The following is a 17327-nucleotide window of genomic DNA, read 5'->3' as shown; positions in this document are numbered from 1 at the left end:
GTGCGCGCGCGCCCTACAACTGGTACAGGCACGCGCTCAACGCCTGTTGAAATAAGTTTTGATAGGTCATCTGAAAGGTGATTGCAAATGATGTAGCTCTTGAATTAGAGAGAGTGCAAAATAAATGTCTAGATGCATATAACTGAGGATTTTTAAATAAATTTAAAACCAAGATTATTATTAGTTTATGACTATAAGATATGGGATTCAAAATAGTGTGTAGTAGACTTGATTAAGTCCACTACAATCCCCTCACTAATACTGGGTAAATTTATATTGTAGTACTGTATAGTGCATTATCCATTATGAAGAAAATAGCACTAAGTGTTCCTGGTATATTTATAGGTGAATGAATTCACCAAACTTTCAACTGGGGTCCACAAGGCACTAGAAGAGTTGGAAGACCCAGACTGAGGACAATGAATTGTGAAGTAAGAGATGATGAATGGAGAAGTATTGATTTAAAAGTTCAAGATAGAGATGACTGGAGAAATCTAACCGAAGCCCTTTGCGTTAATAGGCATAGAAGATGATAATAATGATGAATTATTCTAATAAAAAAGGCTATTAGGTGGAAATTCATACTATCAAAATTATATGTTTCACAATTCTAAAAGTTACAACTGAAAAACCATGTTCTCAAATGGAATCAAACATAAGGTTATGACATCACCCAACCTGAACTCGTATCCTTACTCACTAGAGTCTATAATCCCAGTGCAACACTCCTTCAGACCTCCAGGTCCTTACCTTACCCTAAGACAAATCGTAACACTGTGTTTACTTCCCAACAAGCCTCCCATTTTGAAACTTTTTTTTTTCAGACATATCAAAAAGGGATTTTGACGAAGGAAAAATCTATTCCTGGGCGAGGAACCTGCGTCGCCCACTGAAATGCTCCTTAAAGCACCATTTCAAAGGTATAAATACTGCTAAATATACCAAAGAAAAAAGTTGCATGGAATGCTAGGAATATATCCAGCTCGCTCACCCCTAAAGGGTGTCGGTATTAAAACTGGGGCGAGTGATACCACTACCAAGAGATCCCTTTCCAATTAGACTTCTCCCTCCTCAAAATCCGCCGTTACTACGAGGTGTCGTTCACTACAGCTACTGCCCCCCCACCACCGACACTACCTAACCTTCTTCCATCATTCCTTGTTAGCACCCGTGAATGTTCGGACGTGTTTTTCATAGCTCAGTCTGCTAATGATATCAAGACTTTGAATCACCTATAATAAACACACCAATAACACTTCTTATGTAGTTGGTTAGGACAGGAGTAAACTTCCAGTAGATAAGTAGGTAGGAATATGGCTCCTACATTAGGTTAGGTGGTGTTCTTGTGTTAGTTTCCCTTTTAAAATGTGGCCTTTCAGTCACGCCTTTCGGAATCTTAAAACTCGTTCTTTACAGCAGAAACTTCTTTAACATACCTATTTATATATGAAGTAACTGAGGCTGAGCCCCTTTATTTGATGGAATAAGTCCTTGATATGAAGTTTCTTTTGGGGGGTCAACACCCTGTAGCCTTTTAACCAACATGTTACAATAGACTCCACCTTTTCCTCTTTTAATTTCAAAATTCAAATAATTTTCCTTTGATCTTTTACAATTGCATTTCAGGTACAGTAGGTTGAGCCTAGTCTACTGTCTACATCGTAATATCAGCTTTCCTGTGGTTTTCCCTGGATTAGGTTTTAACTTTATCCTATATTGGTTTACGATTTGTTTAGCATTTTTTTCTAGGTTCCATGATATGTAAATCAAATAGAATATCAATTATTACTTATTACTAAATATTTTGATTAATACAAAAGGCAAGTGTGAATAAGTCAAGTATTAGTCAATTGGGAACATACATACATACATACATACATATATATATATATATATATATATATATATATATATATATATATATATATATATATATATATATATATATATATATATTTTCCAAAGGGTTATCTTGTGTTTAATATGCATTCCAGACCATTAATATTGCTGCAAATCATTAGTTTTTTGGTATATGTATCGGCAAGCGGTTTAATGGGGAAACAAAATAGTTTTTTTTTAAATAAGGGAGGGAGGATATGAATATGAATATGCACATACAGTACTATTTTAGAATGCTTTATCTGCTTTAAACTATGTTTTATCCGTTGTGACTGTACAGTAATATCCCGCCCAACGTCTTTAAAATTGGTTTAATGAGACTCGACCTAAGTATGTTTCCAGTGTCGGACTGGATGGAAATATAATTTTCAAAATGTCCATACCTTTGACAGCGAAAGCAGGTTATAATGTGATACCTATTACGCATTCCATATGTGCCTCATCAACATAACTTTGTCACCATCATCATGTATAGCCTCTTGAATTTCCGAATCATTTCAGCATGAAAGTGGCAAGCGCCCACATTCTGTATCGGATCTAAACGACGAATCTTATCTGCATTGTCTTCAACACTGAGTGCAATGCATATCATTATTTGGTTTTATTATTGATCATTGCAATATTAATTGCCAGAACATAGGAGCTTGATGCTCCTCTTTTCCCCTAGAGTGAAGCAAGCGCAACGTGGATCAAAATCATTGGATTTCTTAAAGAAAAAAAAATATCCCCATTCTTAGATGGTCTAATGGGTTTCTGGTTAACTTGCTGTTGCAATAAAGGTCAAATTTAGTGATAGCGCATTATTTACTAAAGGAAAAATTTTTCTGTTCAAAATGTTGTCACATCGGTAACTTTAAATCTAGTCCTTATCACTCTAAATAGGCCTATAAGCTATTTTTTTTATCGAAACACTAGGCAACAGGGAACCGGTAATTTTGTATATTATTCCATGGTAATGTAACCTAGGAAAAAAACTACTGTTTCTTACAGAAAAAATTACGATCTCTACAAAAATGACACTCGTTTCCGTCGCAAATGAATAGTTTCAGAAATATATATACATCTATATCCTACGATAATGGGGGACCCCCAGTGGGAACTCGGGGTTTTGGGTGGAGAAAACATACTGGGGAAACGATATATAATTGTTTTCCTATAGTAAATAACGTGAATTAAGCGAATTTGATGTTCATTTCAATCGGAAACAAACAGATCAACCAATTCGGATAACTTTAAGATGCACGGTGTCACTTCTCTTACGAACGAATGATAACATTAGCAACGTTACCAATAATACACAGTGTTACCAATGTTGACGTATGGTACACAGAGTTACCAACGGCACGTTGACATTACTAAAGATAGTAATGATAGATATTTCCATATATTAAATAATTTCTCCATATAAGTTTTACTTAATATATAAAATGTACAAAAAGGGCACAGAACCTAACAAACCCACCTAACCTAGCCTAGTAGTATGACAGGTCACAAAATAACATTTGATCTACATCGGACGTTGGCAGCACTGGTTACTGTATTTTTTCATGACACAATCTTTGCAACGGCGCCTCCAAAGTTTATTCAGATATACTGTTTTGTATTTTCCTCCAGTTATTATAATTTCAAGAAGGTAATGTATAGAGAAGAAAAGGCTTGTTTTACGTTTATATATCGATTCCCCAGTATGTTTTCCCCACCCAAAACCCCGAGTTCCCACTGGGGGTCCCCCATTATTGGAGGATATAGATGTATATTTATTTCTGAAATTATTAATTTGTGACGGGAACGAGTGTCATTTTCGAAGAGAGCGTAATTTTTTCTATAAGAAACTAGTTTTTTTCCTAGGTTACATTACCATGGAATAATATACAATGAAACCAGGGAACCTTTCTATATCAGCAGCCAGATCCTCATGCATTGATTAAAAATGGACATCAACTAACTTAACTTTCCCCCCTAACCTAACCTATAAGCCGTGTCCTTACCTACTTACATAACGGGGGGCTAACGGCCTCCTGCAACGCCCTTACACTGCCGTATTCTAAGCTAGACATAATAATACCTACATGTGGCCGCTATAGTACAAAGACCCCGGCTACAGCATATCTAGAATGTTAGTTTTGCTTTCCCGCAATTGTTAAAGGATGAGTTACATGTGCTCTGTCAATTATTGTTAGAAGATAGGCATAGGCCTACATGTTAAATGAGGCGTTCTATGGGTTTGCTATACTTAAAGTAATAGAAAAACACTAAAATACGAGCACTCGAGTTCACTCATTTGCAAGTGAATTGAAGTGAAGCCACACCAATAGATCACTAATAATCTTGGGCAGAAATGGATAAAACAATATAACCAATTAGAAAATATATGGTTCATGTACTGCATTTGCATAGAATAGGAAGTACCGTATATAATTACCTCTTAGTCTAAATTAAAGTGACTAGATAAAGTGTAGAGTAAGTAGATGACAAATTAAGGCGACCTAGAAGACCGTCAAATGTGTTGTTTGTTTACATCTCAGATCAGATCAGATTCACGTTGAGGTTTCTCCTTTGCAACGGCGCCTCTTTAAGTCTTCTAGTTTTGTGTCTTCCTTATTTTCACTAGTCTTTTTTTTCATCAACATTTGTTGTAGTACACTTTTATTATTTTCAATATTTCTTTTTAAAAAAATGGAATTTTCCAGCTGTTTGTGCACTATTTCCTTTGTATTGTTATTGGAGCTCAATTGCTTTTATTCTTATATCACTATACTGTGGGCAATATAATACACATATATACAACGTATACAGTTCATATTTCCATCTTGACGTCTGTTTTTTTTTATATAATCAAGCCCAATGTGTTTGTCTTTGCTCTGAATAATAAAACTGATGAAAATGTGTTGCCATATACTTCCTCCTATTCGATTTCCCTTTTCCAGTTTCACTGAAAAAAAATAATCCTATAATTTTCTTTAAGTCTTCTTCATATGGTCGATATAGCTCAATTACTTCATTCCTTTCTTTTCTATATTTCTGGAAAAATAACAAAAAATGTATCAAATCTTCCTCCTCATTTTCACTAAAATTACATTTTATATTCCCCCATTGTGTCTATTTACAATATTAAGTTTTAAGGTATTGGTGCTTGCTCTATAAAAACATCACTGAAGCAAATGTGTTCTCATAAAATTCTTCTTCTTTACTTTCTTTCTTCCACGTTCTATATATTTCTAAGCTCACTTTACTTTCTATTTCTTCTTTCCACTTTTCAGTATCACACTTTCTGGTTTCCGTTTTTATTTCTGCCTTGTTCATTCTTCTTATTTGTCTTATACCTAAACTTAATTCTTCCAAATACTTTACAGGTTGTTTCCACCATCTTCCTTCTTTTTCTTGAATATCCTGGATAATTATTTTCAGTATTTCCTTCTTTCCATTCAGGGTACGATTTAAGTACTGCAGCTTCCCATCCATCACCCTTGCTTTCATAGAAGATGCACCTATCTCCCCTCTTAGAGCAGTATTAGCTGTGCTTTTAGTGGCACCTAAGATCTTCCTATATACCCCATTCTCTATTCTTTGTAGTTTCTCTATTTCAGTTTCTGTTAGATTTATAACATTTGTTCCATACAAAATAGATGGTAAAGCAATACTTTTCCAGAACGTTTTTCCTATCATTAATTTATTGCAACTTTTCTCTATAACTGTATATGTTAGATTAGCTAATTTTTGTGCCTTTTCCATCATTACCCTTTTCTGAGTTTTAAATATATTCATACTATTGTCTAGCTTTATTTCTAAGTATGTCACACCTTCTACTACTTTGATTCCCGCTATGTCATCTGGCTTTTTTTTCATATTGTAAATCATAATATTACACTTTTCTTTATTAATTTCTAACCCACATTTTTTACTAGTTTCTACTAATATCTAGATGTTACGCTTTGCATTATGCATATCCTGTGCAATTATTAAGGCATCGTCTGCGAAAAGTAATGATTCTATCTTTATTAATTGAGTTCTGAAACCGTTTCCTTCCTCTTCTATTTTCTTCATAACAATATACGAAATCAGTTTAAAAAGTGAAGTTGATCCTGTGCAACCTTGTTTAATTCCCCTCGTAACCTCCATTTCTCGTTCTATACCTTCTCCTAAGTCAATGCCCGTAGTATCTCCTTGTAATTGCACTTATGATTTTGGTTTTAATTTTGTATTCTTTTAAAACTTCTATTAATACCTCCCTTTTTACAGAGTCACATGCTTTACTAAAGTCTATCACAGTTACTATTAGGGGTTGCTGATGCAAATTAATTGTCATTCACTTTTTTTATCTAATTCATTTTATTAATTTCCAGAATATTTCCAGGTTCACTTTATTTTCCAGCCATTCTTTTCACTTACCAGTAGGTCTAGGCCTATACGATAGTCTATTATTATTATTATTATTATTATTATTATTATTATTATTACTTGCTAAGCTACAACCCTAGTTGGATAAGCAGGATGCTATAAGCCCAAGGGCTCCAACAGTGAAAAATAGCTCAGCGATGTAAGGAAATAAATAAACTACAAAAGAAATAAAAACAATATGAAATATCTTAGGAATAACATTAAAATACAGCTTTCTTATATAAACCACAAAAACTTAAAAAAACAAGAGGAAGAGAAATAAGATAAAAAATCGTAGCTAAGTCGTACCCTCGAGCAAAAGAACTCTACCGCAGGGCAGTGGAAGACCATGGTACACAAGCTACGGCACTACCCAAGATTAAAGAACAATGGTTTGATTTTGGACTGTCTTTCTCCCAGAAGAGCTGCTTACCACAGCTAAAGAGTTTCTTCTACCCTTGGTAAGAGGAAAGTAGCAACTGAACAATTACATTGCAGTAGTTAACCCATTGAGTAAAGAAGAATTGTGTGCTAATCTCAGAGTTGTCATGTGTATGAGGACAGAGGAGAATGTGGAAAGAATAAGGTAGGCTATTCCGTGCATGTGTAGTGTAGGTAAAGGAAAAATGAGCCATAACCAGAGAGAGGGATTCAATTTAGTACTATCTGGCCAGTCTAAGGACCCTATAACTCTCTAGCGGTAGTTTCTCAATGGGTGGCTGGTGCCCTGGCCAATCTGCTATTCCAATCTGCCATTCTAATAGTAATTGTATTCAGCTGTATCTCTTATATATGATTTGTTGTGAATGGCATAATTCCAAATTTCTTCCAATATACAATAAAAGAGTTGGAAGACCCAGGCCTACATGGCTGAGTACTATGGATGTGAAGTGGGAGATAATGACTGGATAAATATTGATTTAAAATCTCAAGATAGGGACGACTGGGGAAATCTAACCGAGGACCTTTGCGTCAATAGAAGTTGGAGATGATAATGATTAAATGAAGAAATGGAAGAAATTTTAAAGTCCCTCACAAAATTCGTTTCATAACATTCCTGAAAAAGAAGGAATTATGGAAAACAGGCAAAATAAAAAAGAAACATTATACATATGTAAATATCTAATGAAAAACAATATTAATAAAAGGGAACAATGTCACTGAAATGCCACGGGAATTGAAAAATGAATAGAATGTAATTAAATATTTTGAATAACTCGTAATTTTTTTCCCTTGTCGATTTCAGTGAGAACATTTTGTGAGGAATTTTGATATTACGCCGCTGTTCTTTCATATCACGTTGTAATTAGACTATATTTTGGGCCAGAGAGAGAGAGAGAGAGAGAGAGAGAGAGAGAGAGAGAGAGAGAGAGAGAGAGAGAGAGAGAGAGAGAGAGAGAGAGAGAGAGAGGAAATTCGAGTGTTAATTTTGAATTCGTAAGGTCCTAGAGAGAGAGAGAGAGAGAGAGAGAGAGAGAGAGAGAGAGAGAGAGAGAGAGAGAGAGAGAGAGAGAGAGAGAGAGAGAGAATATTTGCCTCAATGAACGAGCCAAAAAAGGAAAAAAATAAGAATTGACCTGTTTTCCATAAAGCATTTGGGAATTAAATTGCTAAGAATATCAAAGAAATTAGCATATTATAAACTAAGAAAATTTGCACAAATATATCAAACTTAACTTTTGTGTTTTTATTGTAAACTTAAATTCCTTTTTGTGATTTATTATGAAATCCCAATTTTTTTTCCATATTCTGTTGGGTGAACCTTTTTACATCAATTGGATTACTCAAATTTTTTTTATTAGTGATTGGTGTTTGAGATAAAATTATTCACATTAAAGATATTTAGGACATTTATAATATAAAGTATTAGTTTTTTTGTAATTTATTTTAATAATTTTGTAAAGTCAATTTTTCGTCTTAACTGTATTCTGTCAGGTGGAACATTATTACGTCAATTGGATTACTAAAATACTGTAGTTTTACTTATGAGTGATTTGTGTTTGAAGTGTAACTATTCACATTAAAGACATTTATAATAAAAAAGTGAAATTAAAAGGAGATACATGAAGACTTAAATAGTTTTTGGGAAATATATGTGCAGTTGGTGAGTATTTTGGCTATTTTCATATTCTATTAATTTATCGTGCTTTGCCTATTTATATTGATTTTAATTACCTGGTTTCTGTATTTTTATTGATTTTAATGATCTTTGACAACAAAATCATGTGTCAGACTTAAATCAGGGACAAGTTACAGATGCTAGACTTGTGGGTTGCCTACACTTTTGCGGTCCAGTATATATTTACAAATGCACCTCACTGTTTACTTATTTTTATTTGCACAATCATGTTTTGCCAATTATCTTTCTTCCATGTAATAAAACCATCTGGAAATACATTGTAGTTTCTTAGAGGTGTAATGTACAGTACAAGGGCACTGTTAAGAGTTAAGCTAACTTGCGTAATCCAGCATGTACTGCATGCCAGCACAGGTGAGCAAGGAGTAAAGGTTGAATTGCTAGCTGGGCAAAGACTAGTATGTAAATGATTTCATATGATCATGCTTAAGTGTGAATCTCTACGAGCAGTGTTAGGTAGGATCCTCCTCTTTTTTTTCGTGTGCGAGCGATAGCCTGGTGACCCTACGATGTGTGCGCATACCTCCCATAACTGTTAATGTACGTAGGATGGTTGTAATCGCGAAACTATATTTTTGCCGAAGAAGACATTGAAACTCAATAACATAAGAAAACTAACTGGAAATAAAATTTTTTCATGCAAAACTGGCAGGGAGGAATTTAACAAAAAATGACCAATTTTTTAAGTAAATAAACTCCTTAGAGTATCCAAATACACAAGAAAATACTCTAAGAAAATTGTATAATGACAGATAAATATCAAAACTTTATAGGAACAGTCAAAGTTATAGGAATTGTAGAAAGTGGCAAATTTTATGTGGGGGTGGGGGGGGGGGGGGAATTACCGACATATTAGAGTTGCAAGGAAAGGAAGGGATATGCACTAACCATGTTCTAAATTGCCATGTTCTTGCATACTGGGATACAATCCACCCTTGCCATAAGCTAATATTAGAAAAATACCTCAAGGTACAAAAATAATAACATAAAATATGCCTGAAGAAGCATATTTTACCCTTTTACCTGATAAGCATCAAAGCATTGCAAGAAAATGTCATTATTAGAGGCACTATAGATACAGTAGTTGGAAATTATATGGTGGCGGCGATTACCAATGTAGTTGAGGTACGAGGAAATGAAGGGGACATGCACTAAATAACTCACACCTAGCCTGACCTAAATCACTGTTTCTTTATTTCCTGGGAGAAGTGGACCCACTCTGCCACCCTCATACCCTGTTCTAACATCAGAAAAAAGCTATGCTGGGAATATTCCACTTGGGGAAGAGAACCTAGTACTGTACTGTATGTTCATGCCTCATTTTTGAGGTGAGATGGTTCTTATGTGGAACATTCACATCCTCAAATATACTGTACTTATCAGTGCGAGGGGCATGTACTCACACACCTACAACCTGGGCTCTGTTTCCTACGAGAACGAGTGTGCACACTGTCATTAGGAATGAAGGGCTCTATCCTTCTTTCCCCTCTCTCTCTCTCTCTCTCTCTCTCTCTCTCTCTCTCTCTCTCTCTCTCTCTCTCTCTCTCTCTCGGTTCCAGAGACAACCAAACAATCGTGTTGGTTGAGGAAGAGGTCAGTGAATCAGTGAAGCACAGGATGACCTCTCAAACTAAGTCTTTCAGGTCATTGACAGATTCCTCTGCAAAGCTTTGTGGGATGAGGTGTCCAGTTGCAAAGCCCAACCATCCTAACAGGTAGATGTATCCATACGAGGTACTGGAGCTCATGCTCCTGCAACCAGTGTTAGGTCTTTGATAGGTGGATAAGATTGTCCTGATACACTGGTGGGATACAGGCTGTATGCATTGGCAGCTCATATCTAGTGTTGCGATGGAGGTCGTTTCTGGAATTTTCATTTGAAAAGGTTTACTCATGCATTGTTGGCATAACACACAGGAGGATGGAGAGGATGATGATGGGATAAATGCTCCCCAAAACCACTAGAGAGCAACTTGAATGACGGCTGGGAGGGAGTCCAGAGTATAAGTCTAGGGACACCGCAAAGCAGGTTTCACTATCGTCCTAAATCCTGTCCTTCCTCGGTCCTGGAGGAATTGATTTTTCCTTATGATAGCTCTTTATTGAACAGAATCCAGAGAGAGAATATTAGGTCTCATGCAATGGTAAGACCAAGCACAAAGACTGCTTGTGAGGATGTAGGCAGCCACCTTCGTCTCTTTCCTTCCTTTGGATGTTCCCGAGTCGCTTTTGCGACACCTTCACTCATAATAAATGAAAGCCGTCGCCAAAGAAATATGCCAGAGGTGAAGAAGTGTCTAAAAGATTTTCTCTCGCTCAACCAAATGAAGAGAAGTTTCCTTGAGGGAATGACTGTAACAAGAACATATCTACTATGCTCCAGGAAGTGATCTGAATGCGTTTGGTACAAGGTACAGTACAGACGTTCAGATGCCTGTTACCTCTGATCGGTCTAGTGTGATACCGAGCAAGCACACCTTTGTGTAGAATGATTGGGTCTGCCCTCATCCCCTTCTTCCCTCAGAGTTCCAGAGTGGACAACCCAGCTGAAGGGACTGGGTATATGGTACAGTACGATCAATGTACTGTACAGTGCTAGCATGATGACGTTAGCTAACTGTCTTGTCTCAGTTACACAACTACAAACTCGACCACCACTTGTATGAGTTCCACATGAACTATACAAACTCGTAATTTCAGGTTGCACTACCCACCAGGTTATGCTACCTGGTGGGTTAAGGACAAAATTGCTTCTTAGTGGACTATCTGGTTGACTGCCTGCCTACCATCTGGTAGTAACTACAGTACTGTACTACCACCTCTATAAATTCTAATTGCTGAGTTCCAACTCCACTGAACCATCTGCCTATTAAAAGCCTCAGGGTTGTGTTGGCCTATGTGGTAACATCCCTGACTAGTAATCGCCAGAATGGGGTTCGAGTCCCGCTCAAACTCACCATTCTCGTGAGCTAAGGATGTGGGGGGTAGGTTTGGGGAGCCTATTGGTCTATCTGTTGAGTCTTCAGCAGCCATTGCCTGGCCCTCCTTGGTCCTAGCTTGAGTGGAGAGAGAGGCTCTAGTGCTGATCATATGTATATAGGGTCAGTTTCTAGGGCATTGTTGTGCTTGATAAGGCAAGGTCACTGTCCCTTGCCTCTGCCACTCATGAGTAACCTTTAAATGTTTTAAACCTTCTATAGTAGTTATGAAAAATACAAATTACTTTAAATGTGTGATATTTAGCATCCCATTCTCTCTGATCATTAGAACCAAGCTGCCATTGCAATAATCATCATAATGGCCAGTCAGTGCCTTCATCAATGCCTGATATTATCATCTCTATTTTTATACACTCATTCCCCTGTTTTGGTATGATAATTATGTGTCCTGGATGCAAGCATTCCTATTATATGGTAATTTCTATTTGATTTAAACTTGAAGCTACTGATAAGTTGCATCATTGAGAAAGGGACTGAACTATAGTACGGTACTGTACTTGATGTATATTAAGGGAAAACTTCACGCTTGAAGGTACCACAAGAAATTTTGTTTATCAGAGACCAAGAAATGGTGCCATTCCTGCAGTTTCTGACTACAAAGGCTTTTCTTTAAGAAAATGAACTTTTAGCCATAGAAAATAGTTTTTTTCCTTAATCATTTCCTCTAAAGTAACTGAGACCATTACAGTATATTGTAGGGCATAACCTTGGAATTACACCTCCAAATAATAAGAGAGATAAAAATAGACACATTGTCTTTGGTTGGTTTGGCATAGTCCCCTTCAGTAAAGGTAAAGATGTCGGGTTTCAGTTCCAGTTTCATCAGAATGGTTGCTCACTAGAATGTCAGCCGGGAAAGCCCAACCCCTCACTGTGGTGCCCAAACACAGCATTGGCCTCCTCGGTAAACAACTTAAACTCACGGTCCCAGGTTGGGATCGATCTGCTGCCATGTGAGTACTAGGCGTACTCGTTACCACTGTACGAGCCAGAAGGCTAGGTAGTTAACCTAAATTAGGTTAGGTGAGTTGTTTTCCAGTGTTTGTTTTACATGTGAAATGTCAATTTTCAGGTATGAAAATATGTTTTATTGCAACTGGTGTCCAGGTTTTATTGGTAAGGGAAGATGGGAAGTTAAAAAAACTATCTTGTGGGGAAAACATTGTGACAAAAGTTACATACAAGAAAGTGATCTGGCAAGAAGACCGTCTAGATTATATGATAACATGAGTGTTCCTACTTGACTATAAAGCCTCGTTCTTTAACAGGAGTATATTTTTAGTGTACAGTAATTGAAACTTGGCTGTTAAGATTTATGACTGTTGGGTGGATGAGAAGTCCCTTTCACTGCCAGCACACTGAGTAGCTACAGTATTTTGTTTTCATCCACTGGAGAGTACAGATGTACTGGCACTGTCACTTGCTGTTGACTTTAGTGTATTTTTCTTTTAGATAATGGGTGACAGTTCTTTGTCTGCAAGGGATATTAAGGAAGAAGAAAGATTTTGAAGTTTTTCTAATGACTGTAGCTGATTGGTAGTTTCTGTAACTTAGCGACATACACTTTCTTGTTTTTGTTTGACAGCATTTCTGTTGCTGTTTACTGTACTGTATTCCTTTGCGAGTGTGGCCTGGTGATGGTGACGACCTCATGATTTTGGCTTTCCTTGAACAATATTCCATGCTGTCAGAGGAAGGAGTGTTTGCTGCTGCTGAGTTGAAGAGGAGGACATAACCCTTGTTCTGCTATTCAGCATCTTCCCGTGTACAGGGAGGCACTACAGAATTATCTCCTGGTGGGGCTTTCTTTCAAAAGAGTTCTTAAGATATATTTCCTCATTGGAATGTTGTTGCCATCAGCCTGGAATAGACAACACGCTAGAAAGATGATCTCAATTTTCTCCTCCACTTCTGCCTCACCTTCGTCTCTTCACACACTGCCAGTCATAAAGAAAGGGCTCCGGTCCTTTTTTACCCCTTTTATGAAGGAAAAAGCCCGAGAAGAACTATTAATAAGAGTTGCACATACAAGACTCCTACAGTTTTTCTCCTCCAAGAGACGATGAGACAACACATAGGACACCTGAGCGCTCCTTCGTCACGTCGCACTACTGGTTGAGGTGGAAGGATTTTGCTCCTCTTTTATCCTTTTTTGGACAAAGAAGTCTTGAAAACCAGATGACAGGAGATACTTTAGGTGACTCGTACCATTTTTCTCCCCACGAGAGAGTGTGTTACCTCTTGGCAAACACCCTCACCTGTTTACTTGCATGCGCTGCTCCTAGGAGTTTTCATTTTCACTCGCCTAACATCTGTCCATGCGCACCCATCAACTGTTTACGCACACCCATCATCTGTTCACTCGCTATTCCACTCAAACCCATGCGCTCCTTGGAGTTTTCCTTTTTGCTCGCCCAATATCTGTCCATGTGCACCTATCAACTGTTTACGCACACCCATCATCTGTTCACTCGCTATCCCACTCAAACCCATGCGCTCCTTGGAGTTTTCCTTTTTGCTCGCCCAATATCTGTCCATGTGCATCTATCAACTGTTTACGCACACCCATCATCTGTTCACTCGCTATCCCACTCAAACCCATGCGCTCCTTGGAGTTTTCCTTTTTGCTCGCCCAATATCTGTCCATGTGCACCTATCAACTGTTTACGCACACCCATCATCTGTTCACTCGCTATCCCACTCAAACCCATGCGCTCCTTGGAGTTTTCCTTTTTGCTCGCCCAATATCTGTCCATGTGCACCTATCAACTGTTTACGCACACCCATCATCTGTTCACTCGCTATCCCACTCAAACCCATATGTTCTCTCTTGTGCGCTCGACTTCATATGTTTGCACTACAGTAGTGTTCCATCAACTGCTTGTGTGTGCTCTTACCTCATTCTGAAAGCACTCTTTTGCCATCTAGTAAGACTAGAAATTTGACAGTTCTACCTTCGCCAGCATATTTTGCAAGGTGACAGAATACATACAGCACTGTACTATACTTGGAATATTCCTTCCACAAAAATACATGCCGATATGTGATACGGGTGCTCACATCAGGTCCTTGTGCTCTTTTCTCACGAATAGTTGCACGCATTGCTGGTAGGAGTAAGGGCCTCGCCTATCTCTCCCCCTCCTGGATGATCCCTCTCTTACCTTCAGGAGAGAGAGGTAAAACACTAATTACATGAGGACAATACAGCCTTCAGGAGAGAGAGGGAAAACACTAAGCACATGAGGACAGTATGTACCAAGACAAGTGGTACATACCAAGATTGTACCCAAAGCTTGGTTTAGGATAAAAAGTCTCTCATACCCATTTTTAGCACTGTCTTGAACGAGTTCAAGCTCCCGTCCTCTCGATTATGAGAAAAGGTCTCTAACCAGTATGAGCAGGTTGAACACTTATACATTCAGAGGTTATGTATGAGCAATGTATACTTTCCCAAGAATATGTTTTCATACTAGGTTCAGATGTTCACCTTGTTTTCTCAACAATATACGATTGGACACTTCTCATATGTTCTTTAGTGATCTTTGGGTCACAGAACTTCTTTTATCCACTTTGATCCTGTTCTTCCATAACACGATGCACTGGAAGAGGAACCTCTGATTGTTCTCATTGCTTGTACAGTACTGCACAGGCTACAAGATCTTACCTTCATTAGCAGTGAGGTTTCCTTGTGCAGCATCTCATTCGTCTTTTGTCTTTATTGGAATGTTCAGATTCTATTTGAACCCTGGCACTTGTTCTGCATGATCAGTGTTTCCCATGGGAATTTTTGATTGGTTACTATGATTGGAAGTCTTCCAGTTGGTTACCGTGATTTGGAACCTGATTGGTTACATGTTCAAAAATATTCTGATCAGTTACTGGGATCAGAAATTTTCTGATCCTTTACTGGAATGGGGAACCTTCCACATTTATTACAGCCATCAGGAACCTTACGATCGTTCACTGATATTGTTAAAGAACCATTCGATTGCTTACCATGATTCAGTACCTTACAACTGTTTATGATGACCGGGAAGCTTACACTTGTTTACAGCGATCGGGAACCTTAAATTTTACTGTGATCAGGAACCTTGCAATCATTTACTGGTATCAGGAACCCTGTGATCATTTATAGCGATCTGTAACCTTACGATCATTTTCACGATCGCTTTACGCCCTTTTACCACGATCACCTTACAACCTTTTACTGTACTACACATGGGACCCTTACCTACTGCAATCGTGAATCTTGCATTTGGGAACGACATGATCTAGAACAATGATTGGAACTTACTCAGGCCTCAAGCATCATCACCTGTGAATCGCCAGGAATTAGGTCACCTGTTCTGTTACTCCTTTCCGGCTCTCCCACTGCTGAAGAGGAGGAAGAAGGAATCACCGAAGCACAGGATGACCAATATGGCATTCACTCTCAAGACTTCAACTGATTCCTCTGCATGGTTTCATGGAAAGAGCAGTGCTGTACCAATACCCAACCCTTGGAAAGTATTTTGGTTTGGGGTACAGGAGCTCATGCTCATGCTACCAGTATTCGGTCTCTTACAAGGCTGAATACAAGCACTGCATGGTTGGGATGTTGGCAGCCTCTCGTCCTTCTGCTGCTTTAGGACATTCCCTTGGCATTTCTCTCTCACCATTGTCCAAATTCTCCCTACGCGCCGATGTTTGTTCTCTACCGATTTTCCTATGCTCAGACACCAGTCCATGACTTTTTTCCCTAACCGCCAAGATCTTCCATCTCTGTCACACTTAGTGTTGGAACAGGTTACTTCTCAAATCTGATTTCACCATTCAAACAACCACTGATATGCCACATTGTGTACACACTCAGTTGTTGGGAAGGGCTTTTTCTAATCAAGTTTTTTTGTGTATCTTTTGTAGGAAGAAGGCGCCTGAGACAATTGCCTTTAGGGGAGCTTATTATGTCAATTCAGACTTCTTTGAAGTACAGTAATGGAATTTTATACACTATAGCAATCGATAGAATCATGATTCTTAGGCTTTCTGCTTATACCCTCCCCAATTGATCGAATCAGTGGAGTCGGGACAGACCCTGATGGAGATTCAAGTACGACAACACGACGTCTCGACACCCAAGTCTGCTTTTCCATGGCCAGCCCCAAGCTAAATTGAGGTTCAATCATTGGGAAGTCACAGTCATTTGCTGCACTATGATCTAAAGCTTGTCATGCCCAAGGACAAGTAAAAACATGGACTTGATTCAGTAAAGTGTCAAAAACAAAGCTGGGGGAGAGGTTTTATTTGTCTCCAGGTTGGTGGACAAGTGAGTCTAGAGAGCATACATCTCTTATGGAGTGCTCCATCAAGCACGCGTTCTTCTGTTAGTGCGCACTCGTATAATAGCGCTCACTCATCATCTTGTCCTCCTGTTAGGACAACATCACTTCAGTTTTTAGTGGATAGCCCTACGTGTGCACATTTGTGCTTGGAATCTGCGACCGCTTGTAGTCCGCACTTACTTGGAATGCACACTCGGATTCACGTGATCGATGTGCATGCGTATGATGACATTGGCAAGGAACCAGGTGACATGCAATTTGTCTAGTCAGACTAGTCCGCAACTGCCCTCAGCTGACTGATTTCCTCATCCCTGGATTCCTCACTTCCTGGGGTGCGCATGCTATCAACCTCATGCTTTAGTTAGTAATCATGAGGGCTTTGTGCCTAGTATATTATTTCTTTTTTGAGGAAAAGGAAGTCACCCCCTAAGCTCTCCATTTGCTGCAGATGTGTCTGTTCGATCTCTCCCCGCTTACGATAGGAAGGTACCAGGATTGTTCCCAACATGGAGTTGTATCGGTACTGTACATAGTTTATGCTAATCCTAGGTGAACATTACTGCCTAGCGATCTGTTGGACTGGGGTTCGAGTGA

The 17327-nt window shown here is 38.4% G+C and overlaps 1 protein-coding gene and 1 long non-coding RNA gene across 3 annotated transcripts in view; one reads left to right on the top strand and one right to left on the bottom strand.

The window, feature by feature from the left end:
• The window catches only part of LOC137659502 (uncharacterized), a 197008-nt gene that overhangs the window by 44040 nt on the left and 135641 nt on the right, over nucleotides 1-17327 (bottom strand). Inside the window, exon 1 of one of the 2 annotated variants that reach the window (XR_011047557.1) lies at nucleotides 4322-4400. The exons of the other annotated variant lie outside the window; for it this stretch is intronic. This is a non-coding gene — a long non-coding RNA (uncharacterized lncRNA). Of the gene's footprint in view, nucleotides 1-4321; nucleotides 4401-17327 lie in introns of those variants that run through there. 2 annotated transcript variants of the gene reach the window in all.
• Nucleotides 8246-17327, top strand: part of LOC137659500 (uncharacterized) — a 498613-nt gene continuing 489531 nt past the window's right edge. Inside the window, exon 1 of the mRNA XM_068394385.1 lies at nucleotides 8246-8380. The gene's annotated coding sequence lies outside the window, so the exon portion shown is untranslated. The remainder of the gene's footprint in view (nucleotides 8381-17327) is intronic.

The sequence above is a fragment of the Palaemon carinicauda genome, chromosome 20 (genome assembly GCF_036898095.1).
Source record: "Palaemon carinicauda isolate YSFRI2023 chromosome 20, ASM3689809v2, whole genome shotgun sequence".
NCBI lineage: Eukaryota > Metazoa > Arthropoda > Malacostraca > Decapoda > Palaemonidae > Palaemon > Palaemon carinicauda.
Note: the sequence above shows the minus strand (reverse complement) of the source record. Positions and strands in the feature narration are given on the sequence as shown.